This window comes from Apium graveolens, chromosome 7 (assembly GCF_009905375.1).
Source record: "Apium graveolens cultivar Ventura chromosome 7, ASM990537v1, whole genome shotgun sequence".
Lineage (NCBI taxonomy): Eukaryota > Viridiplantae > Streptophyta > Magnoliopsida > Apiales > Apiaceae > Apium > Apium graveolens.
In genome coordinates this window covers 259,468,021-259,478,883 of record NC_133653.1, presented here as the reverse complement: position 1 = coordinate 259,478,883, position 10,863 = coordinate 259,468,021, and the positions used below count along the sequence as shown (strand labels likewise).

At 34.6% G+C, this 10,863-nt stretch overlaps 1 long non-coding RNA gene across 1 annotated transcript; it reads left to right on the top strand.

Annotated features, from left to right (window-relative positions):
• Positions 1 to 3,322: 3,322 nt before the first annotated feature.
• On the top strand, positions 3,323 to 10,504 carry LOC141671238 (uncharacterized). The gene is made up of 3 exons (XR_012555017.1): positions 3,323 to 3,444; positions 3,521 to 3,624; positions 10,203 to 10,504. It is a non-coding gene; the product is annotated as an uncharacterized LOC141671238 (long non-coding RNA).
• The last annotated feature ends 359 nt before the right edge of the window (positions 10,505 to 10,863 follow it).

The window sequence follows — 10,863 nt, the reverse complement described above, 5'->3', positions numbered from 1 at the left end:
GAATACTACTAGCACCAAAAGTGATATAAATGCAGCCGAAGGTTCTGAGTTCACTTATAATATGTTCTGTGGATGTGTTCTGTTGTGCTGCACATTTTGGTATGCATATTGAAGCCTGTTCTTTGCTTATATGCATTTTGACGCTTGTTCTTTGGTTTGTGGTTTACTACCAATTTCTTTGGTTGTACTTTTCCACACATATATTCACTAGCTAAGGGGATATTTGTAGGTGGTGCCAATAGAACGATGACATTTTTTTTTGTCCCATCATGGCATTTCTGGCGTGTTTGTTATTCAGAATTGGAACTCAGAAAGCAGCTCAAAAAATAAAGAAGGGGATGTAAACTCTTAATTAAGTCAGCGGAGGGAATATTTCAAAATCATTCATGTTTTCATTATTTAACCTAAATATGTGTTCTCACAATAAATTTGTCCATTTCGAAAGGAAGTGTGGTAATTTAAAGAAAAATTTTACCATGCAAAAGCTAAAAAATTGTTGGGCATTCATATTTCATTAGTAGGTGGTGTTTTTTAAATTCTCGGTTTTACTCCTAGATTCAGGATTTCAGTTCTCTCGTGGCTACGTAGGTGTCAAAGAAGGCTAGACAGAGATGTGCTAGAACCCACACGTACTCCATACTCTTCCTTGTAAGCATTACCACACATTGTTTACAGAGTGGGATTCTGATGTTTCTCCAGACATGGTAGTGAATTCCCAAATCTGAGTTAATCATTTTGGATTTGGTGGCGCCTTTCATTCTTTAGAGGATCGGAATCTAGTGCAGTTGAGTCCAGGTGATGGTTGTGGTGATTTTCTAATTCTAGTTCAGTGTGTAATATTACAGTGTAGTTTATTTGATATCAATCTGAAACCTACCATAGAAGTTAAAGAGAGATTAGTAGATATGTTGAAGTTTTACTGGTTAAAATATCTCTGAGCCGACACATCATTTCTTTGGAAGCAGGACAACTTAGAAGAAGGGTTAATTTTCATTTGATTATGTGTACTTGGAACGTTTATAATCAATATAATATGTATCATCTGCAGGTGCAAGAGAGAGCATTAGGTGTGATTATTCATTCTGAACAATGTAATCAAGTTATTGCTGGGATTAAGCTGTAGCTCGACGAAGTCCAAGGCAGTAGGTAGATAGCAAATATGGGATCATAACTCTTCCTTATAGTGGCTAACTCTCCCCTTTTTAGGTCCTGGATCGCCCTCTCCTATGAGATTTTCTAATCCCAATGATCTCGAGATGAGGTGGCCGAGTCCGGTTTACCAAGTCTGCATTGACATTGCCTTCTTTCTTGTATCTTGTAGACTGCTGAGCCTAAGGCTAAAATATAAAATGTGCTTTAAAAGAAGAAAGTCAATTACGTGGGTGAACCATATGGCCCCCAAAAGAATCGCGCTTCAACCTGGACAGATAAATACTTTAAGTCGCTATCTATCCTAAGAACCTAGGTGCCCTACCTATTTATTGCAAAGTAGCTGTCAGAGTCTTGTATGCTGCTTTTAGTAGCTTGTGTCACTGGGTCCGTGGGGAAACCCCTAGGAATAATAAGTATGGGTTGGTAGTACAGATAAAATTCTAATTATTTATTATTAATGATGGTGAGATGTGCACTCTAGTTTGTTTGGTGGTGCATAATATAACAATGTATGTGGAAGATAAAATAAAAAATATTAATTTTTGTCATACTATATATTTTATTAATGATTGAAGATGTTTTCATTAAGTCACTACATAGGCTTTTATTTGTGGAATGAGATTGCTAGTTTACAAACAACCATTTAACTCTATTAGAAGGATGCCTTTTTAGATGATGGGCTCAAAAAAAAATTCATGCAGGTTGGGCCCTAAAAATAAATAATATCATACTTATGTGGATTTAAAATTTGTTTAACAAACCCACCAAGTGGTATCAAATATTTAGTTCAACACTCCATAATAATCTCTCATATGGCTCCAGTACCCGTCTGGGATAGGCAAGTGGGCTACCCCTGATGGGCTAAAGGCCGAGGCATGTGGGGCTTGGAGTATGAGAGTGGGGATTAAGCAGATTGTTGGGAGTTGCCTCAGTTGTCATACTAATTTTCATAGTGATGTATGATATTTTCATTAGTATCAATTTGTATGATAAACTCCAACTATTTCCACTAGTAATGTGTAGTAAATATATAAATAAGTTGTAGAGTAAAGTTCTATGGAGTCCACCTTTAATTGGAGTCCTCGGAGTCCATATATGTTCTGCAAGTAAAATATAGGTTAAAATATTGCAAAACATATTATTTTTCGACAAACATCACTATTCTATCAAAAATCTTGTAGATTGCATACATTTTACAAGCAGAACATTGCAAAAATATATATTCTACAAAACATGTTTAGTTTGCAGAACATAAATGTTCATGTTGCAGAACATATTGCAGAACATACATATTGTACCGTAAATATATGAGATTTGCATGATTTTGTTGAAGTTATGCTATTTGTGTAACATGTTTTGCAAAATAACACGTTTTACAATATATTTTATTTGCAGAACGTAGATGGACTCCGAGGACTCCGATAAAAAGGTGGACTCCATAGAACTCACCCCATAAGTTGTATATTATAAATATGATTCTACCATAAGTATAATTGAGAGAGATACACAATATATGGTATACATTATCCTTTTTACACAGGATTTTATCTCATATAACTTCTCTCATCTAAGTCTTCATTATTAGTAATGTGCAAATTAATTTTTTTATTTTCAAATTTTTATTTTTAGTATGAGTATACTTTTTAAATTTGTATTATGAGTTATAAAAATCTTTTACGATTTATCACTTTAAAAAATATCTAATAAAATAAATATTAACCAATTATATATTTTTTTTTAATTATATAACCGATATCTAATATATATAATTTATTTTATAAACCTATAGTCTAAATTATGTTGACGCGTAATTTGGATATTTATTTTTCAACCACATTATTAAACTAATCAAAACTAAAATTTGATATGTCATATTTATATTTTTTTACATTTTATTTAGAATGTTTATTGTTAATTAGTTTATAATAAAAATATTAAAAGTGTTATATTGCAAATTATATGACATCATATTTATTAAATAACAACGGTGCACTTATAAGATTAAAAAGTGGAACCAAACAATTGTGAAATTTTGACTATGAAATAAAAAATAAATAAAGATATACAACATTAAGAATTTGAAAAAAATCTTAATAAAATTAGTAATTATATAGGAAATTTCCCTATTAAAAGAGTGTTATCTTTTCACAAACCCTAATACTTGACCGACTGTCAGCCGCCTCCATCTATTTCATAGAGACTCAAATTTACACTAAACAGTGATGAACATATTCGAAGATGAAGAAGACAATAAAGAAAACCACCCTCCACATGTAAATCAAGTTTGGCACGGTATATTTCTTTACTCCTCCTCTTGAAAAAATAAATAATCATAGTTAATTTTTTTCTAATTAATTGTTTTCTACAGGTATTTCAAGGGGATTGGTTATGATACATCAGTACATGATAAAAATTAGAGTGAGAGAGGATGGGTGTAGAGGATTCCACCATTACATGCCTTCTCTAAACGCGGTGTGTGGTTATAATAATTTTCTTATTATTCTATTATATTGATGACATGATTAATAGACAATACTAATTTACATTTTTTTAGTAATATTGAATGACAAATAGTTTCAATAAGAACATCTAACTTTCATGATGCATATGCCATTAATTATACTTAAAAATAATTAAATGATATAGTTTATGTGTTTAGAAACTTGAGATTTTGTGCAGGAGGATGTAGGTCAATTATGTGTGATGCCTGGATTATATTAGATTGACTTATGGCTTATATTAGTTTATAGCTTTAATTTTAAAAGTTGTTTGTATTTCGATCATCTCCCTAGCTATATATATATATCATGTTATAAATGATGTAAAACTTAATGCTAAAGTAAAATTTCTATTTTTTTGAGTTGGTTTTCAACAACATAGTGCATATTTCTTGTTTATACTCAATGCCAGGATGTATACAAATATATATATAAGCTGTGTATTGTAAAACTGAGAAAAACAAAGACTTGCGTGTAAGTTGTTTTTATTGATTTGAAGCGTACAATATAAATAGATAGATGATAGAATATGCAGCTAAAAACAAGGACCATTAAACAACTAACTCTTCTAATGCAGTTCTACTTCTACGTGTCTACATATGCCATTTCTAAAACTTCTCCACGACTATGCATACTAATTCAACATGCACATACTTTAATTATTTTAAAAACAATCTATAAGTTTCAAAATAATTCCAACAATCACCCCCTTAGTTTTGAAACTTATTTAGGCAACTCCATTACTCCCAGTAATCTGCGCATTCTTTCAAATTGGATAGTAGTGAGAGCTTTGGTCAGGCAATCTGCTCGTTGCATATCACTACTCACATGCTTGACAATGATCTCCTTTCTCTCAACACATTCTCGAATATAATGGTAGCGTTTGTCTATATGTTTACTACGCCCATGAAATGTACAAGATTACTGGACCAATATCTTCACCTGTTAGCTTGCTCAGCAGATTCCTCAGCCAAACAGCTTGACAAGCTGATGTCGTCCCTGCCATAAACTCTGCCTCGCATGAAGACAAGGCCACACACCTTTGTTTCTGTGAGACCCATGTGATGAGGTTATCGTTTAAGTAAAATACCATTCCTCTTGTACTCTTCCTGTCATCTGTTTGTCCTCCAAAATCGCTATTCGAGTATCCTGTAAGCATATTGTTTCCAATATCCCTCGAATAAACCACGCCGTAGTTAATTGTACCCTTGACGTACCTGAGTATACGCTTTACAGCATTCATATGAAGAACTGTGCGCTTTTCCATGAAACGGCTGACTATCCCCACAGCATAGCCATGTCGAGACATGTATGCACAAGGTAGCGAAGTCCTCCAACCAAGCTTTTGTATTCTGTTGGATCCACCAGTTTCCCGCCTTCGTCCTTAGTCAAATGCTCCTTCGGATCCATAGGATATTTAGTGGGGTTAAAAGCTTGCATTCCAGCCTTCTCCAATATTTTCTTTGTGTAAGCTGACTGTTTTAGCTCTATACAGTCCTTCATTTGTTGAACCTCCATTCCCAGATAGTACGACAACCTCCCCAAATCATTCATTTCGAACCAATCATTCATCTGTTGTTTAAATTCATTTAGTACCTGTTATTAAGAGATCGTCTACATAGACAACAATAATGAGAGCTTCAACACCATTACTCCTGATGTACAATGCATGCTCATATGGGTACCTTGAAAAACCTAGATTCTCAAAATACTTGTTTAGTTTAGCATACCAGACACGTGGTGCTTGACGCAGACCATAAAGAGCCTTAATCAATCTATACACCAAGTGTTCTTGACCTTCTTTAATAAAGCCTTAAGGTTGAGCAACATAAACTTCTTTCTAAATTTCTCTATTTAAAAATGTTGTTTTGACATCCAAGTGGTGAATCTGCCAATCGGTCTTGGTAGCCAATGCCAACAGAAAGCGAACAGTCTTGAGCCTGCTGACCGGAGCAAAAATTTCGTCAAAGTCCACCCCCTTCTCTTGTACGTATCTTTTGGAGACGAGCCTTGTTTTGTATTTTATTATTTCCCCATTAGCATTCCTCTTCAGCTTGTATATCCATTTCAGGCCTATTACCTTGCGATAAGCCGTTAATTCTGTCAGTGTCCATGTCTTATTCTGCTCAATAGACTCCATTTCGCTCAGCATTGCTATAACTCACTAGCTCATCAATTCCCATCAATAGAAGCTCATCATCGAGCTTAATTTCCTATGTCTCATTTTAAATATCAGCAAGAGATTTGTAACGTCGCGGTTTACTGCTACTGTCCGAGCTTGTAGACTCTGAATGGTCTATGTTTACTGACATCTGTGGTGTCATGGGCATGCTCCCTTTTGTCGATGGAGTCACTGCTTCATTTTCAGACTCCATACTCGTTTGTTGTGATTGAAAGCTTTCTTCTCCCCCTTTGAATAACAGTTTCTTCACTATTCTGAACATCAGGGCCAACTACAACCACTACAAGAAATTTCATTATTACCAACGACATATTCTGTTGGTAAGTTAACAAAATCTGTTGGTAAAAACGTTTCCTAACGGATTGCTCACTAAACTGTACCGTTAGAGAAAACATCGTTGGGAAGCACCTTCCTAACCGATTTAGATGTCCGTAACTAAGTTAGCAACAAAATAGTAACAGACTAATAACACTTATAAAGTAATCAAAAAACACCACCCTAGCAACATAATATTTGGTTGGTAATTCTAATAACAAACTGCTAACAGAAAATTTGTTGTTACATTTGGTAACAAAATACTATCGGAATTTTGACAACTTAACCCTTTTACCATCCTCAATTTTGGTCTGAATTCTTTGCCGGGAAATCTCTTGTTAATCAATTAGGAGACCTTGCTAATAATCATAATTTCTAATACGATATTCGCACAACATTTTGCCCTCAAAATATTCAACTCCATTTATGATTACAACTCACAGTAAGGTAAAATGAAATATTCAAAAAAATTAAGATATTTTACAGTCAATCAAATATAACTTTACAAACATTAATTCTAACACCAAAAATTACATACAACACTTTCAATATATAAAATCTTACAAAACTTAGGACTTCCTCAGAATATACTCATATTTTATACAAAATTGGTTCAACCATTTGCTACTAGTGCCTGATAATAACAACAGGAGTACTCAATGCATTCTGAGTTTCAATCTTTGTTTCGGATGTCACGAAACCAAACCCAACTGGCATTTGTGCTCTTTCATCAGGTGTAAGTCTAGCTGCAACAATATTTAGTTACTAGTCATATATAAAACCCAAAACTACAGTTACAGTCAATATATTTATAGTCATAGATGATTACCTTCTGTAATTCTTGATTTCTGTTGTAAGATGACCCCAACAAAAATATGTCAATATTTTTGAACTTGTGTGTGTGCAAGGGTGATAAGGAGGGGGACAAAAAATGAGGAAGATGAAACTGCCGATAAATAGTTAGGAACTTAATCGATTGGCCGCTAGAACTCAACCCCGTACTTGGGAATACATAATTTGAACTGGATGCATAGTGTTGAGGTGGGAGAGAAGATGTGAGAGAAAGAAAATGAACAAGGGTGTGCACAGTAATTTATTTTATAGTTGTGATATAATAGGGTGTGACATATATATATATATATATATATATATATGATAAAATTTACAAGAGATTAGTAACAAAAATATGCACGACCGATCTAGAATTGCTACAGATTAGTAACAGAATAAATATAACCGATCTACAATTATAACGGAATAATAAGGAAAAACAGATAACCGATCTATAATTATCAACCGATTACTAACCGAATACAAGTTGGACAGGTGGAACTGACAACGAACAATGTGGTTAGTATTGAGTTAGTAATCTGTTAGTAAATTATTGTTATTCTATTAGTATTCTGTAGTTAAATATCTGTTGCCAATTCATTAGTAATTCTGTTATAACTTTTGGTCTTGTCAACGGAAAATTCCGTTGGCAACTTTTCATTAGTAACCCGTTTCGAAACCGTTGATGTTATATCGAATTTTCAAAAGCTTGCAATTGGTCGGCAATCCGTTGGTAATTGCTAACGGATAGATTTCCGTCAGCAACTTTTGTTGGTAAAAATGAGATTTCTTGTAGTGAACAAACGTGGTCTGTTGATCACAATTTTCCTCTCTATGTTGATCCCATGGCCATGTTTTCCTTTCCTCGAACGCCACATCCCTGTTTACAAATATCTTATTGCTTTGAGGATCAAGCAAGCGATATGCCTTTGTTCCTGGTTCATTGCCTTTGTTCGTGGTTCATTTCCAAGATGTATCACTGGTTTGCTCCTGTCATCCAACTTCTTAGTGTGTACCCCTGGGATTTTCATATAAGCCATAAATCCAAAGACACGTACATGGCCTATGTTTGGTTTATCTCCTTTCCATGCCTCATATAGAGTCCTTCCAGTTAGAGATCGCGTGGGTAACCTGTCGAGAATATACATGGAGTGTCTCACAGCTTCTCCCCATAACGTCAAAGGTAGATTCATTTATTTCATCATACTTCTAGCCATTGCAACCACTGTCCTATTTCTTCGTTCCATCACCCCATTCTGTTGTGGAGAGTAGGGAGCTTTGTAGTGTCTTTCTATTCCGCTTTCCTCACATAATGTTGTAAAATCTTGACAACAAAATTTTACTACACGATCAGTTCTGAGAGTCTTTACTCGCTTGTCTGTTCCATTTTCAACATGTGCTTTGAACTTCTTAAATGCATTAAGGGCTTCATCCTTACTTTTTAGAGTATATGACCACATTATTCGACTGAAATCGTCCACCAAAAGAAGAAAATACCTGTTGCCACCAGTTGTTGTCGGAGATATCGGACCACAAAGATCACCATGCACCAATTCAAGCACTTGTTTCGCACAGAATTTGCTTTGAGATGGGAACGATTTTCTGACCTGTTTGGACATCGAACAATCTGTGCACATAGTCTTTGGATTCTCAAACTTCGGCAACCCATGCACCATTTGTGTAGAATGCATAAGTGTCAAAGCTTGAAAATTCATGTGGCCAGTGAATGCCATAACCAAGGTAATTCATCTGTCTTAGAGATTAACAATGCAGGCTTACTGGTTTCTTTAGTTATTTTATAAAATCTATTAGGGGATCTTTTCACCTTCATAAGTCGTTTTCTTGATTTTTCAAACACCCACAAGTACTCACCATTTAAGACGACTTTGTTTCCAACTTCAGACAATTCTCCAAGACTAATTATGTTATTGCAAAGCAAATGGATATAATTTACCTCTTCGAGGGTGTGTTCTTCCCCATTTTTGCATGCAAAGACCACATGGCTTTTCCCCTTTATTTCAACTGGTGAGCCATTTCCAAACCTCACTTGCCCAGTTACTCCCTCGTCAAGTTCTCTAAACTTTGATCGTAATCTCGTCACTTGATTACTCGCACCATTATCCAAATACCACAGGTTTGAATCAGCACGTTCACCATCGTGCACAAGTTTTGGTACAACTTTTTCTTCATTTAGCAACACCATTTCTTCCCCTTGTTTACTGTGTTTGGCCAATAAGAGTGCTAGCTCGTCATCCTTGATTTGTGCCATGTTTATTTCTTACTTTTGTTCCTTTTCTCTCCGGGGTTTTCGACACTCTGCAGCGAAGTAACCATATATGCCGCGTAACCCACGTCCACCTTCCTTTCAACGATTTCTTTGGCTGGACGACCCCTCTGCACCTCCTCTGCTATTTCGTTTGATCCACTCCTCCCTAGTCAACAGAAGTTTTCCATCACTGTTTTCCCATTATATTTGTAAAAGTTTGGAGATTGTAATATGAGTTTATACCTCTTTTTTCATCTTCAATTCATGATACAGTTTATTTGACCAGTTTCCGAGAAATTATTTTTAGCCAATGTTGGCTATTGATATGCCTTCCCATAAACTATATTGGCTATTGATATGCCTTCCTAGAAACTATATGCAGTAACAGGTTTCGACCATATTGATTTTCTTCTAGAAACATTGTCTAAGGATTTTTTTCACAAATAAATATGTACATATGTACTTATGCTAGATATTAATTAGATATCAGAGATATTAATAGGATTATTTTGGATATCTATCAAGTTGGACTTTTCAAAATTTAAATTTCATGAAATATGCTGTTATTAAATATTAAAGTAAAAATAAGTTGGGAAAAAGATTTTTAATGTATTTTGGAGTTCTAGCTCGAATTCTCTATACTCGAGGCATGTTGGTTTGTTGTGTACTTCCTAGAAACCCTATGATTTTTTGTATTAATTTCAATAGGTTATCTGAAGTTGCATTTGAATCATAATAATGAAAATATTATATTACTTAAGTAATGAAAAGGAAAATAAATAATAATCAGATTATCAGACGGTTATTTCAAATGAAAATTGATAAATATTGGGGAAATGTTATGATCGGTAGCTATACTGGTAGGCGCAAAAAGAAAAGAGAAGTAAAAAGGAGAAGACATCTTGTTACTTCACCCTGTTTTTGGTCAATGACTTTCACATCTGTACTTGTGTTTCAGCTAGTCCAGCAATACTTGGTAGTTCGAGCAGTGAAGATGGGGAGGCCTAATATGCACACAGAGTGGAGTAGCCCACTGGTGCATTCTAGAAGATAACCGTAAATTTAGCACCAAATCGGGGCATAACTTGTGCATGTTCTTCATCTCGGATTCCATCATACTCAGCAATTTGACTTGGTGTTTATGTTAAAAACATCAAAGTACTTTTTAATAGTTTTTTAATAGTTTTTAATAGTTTTTTTCCATTGTGAAAGCATCTTCTGTTCAGCTGGAGGTTCAATATTAAGACGATATATGCACACAGAGTGGAGTAGCCCACTGGTACATTCTAGAAGATAACCGTAAATTTAGCTCCAAATCGGGGCATAACTTGTGCATGTTCTTCATCTCGGATTCCATCATACTCAGTAATTTGACTTGGTGTTTATGTTAAAAAATATCAAAGTACTTTTTAATAGTTTTTTCCCCTGTTCCCCTATTCCCATGCGAAAGCATCTTCTGTTCAGCTGGAGGTTCAATATTAAGACGATATTTGTTTTTTGTGTTTACAGTGGTTTGTATATTTGCATCATATAGCTTGCCTGTTTTTGTGATTTAATTTTAATCCTTTTCACATCATGCTGCTACTAATCATGACCTAGCTAAGCATAATATTTCAAAA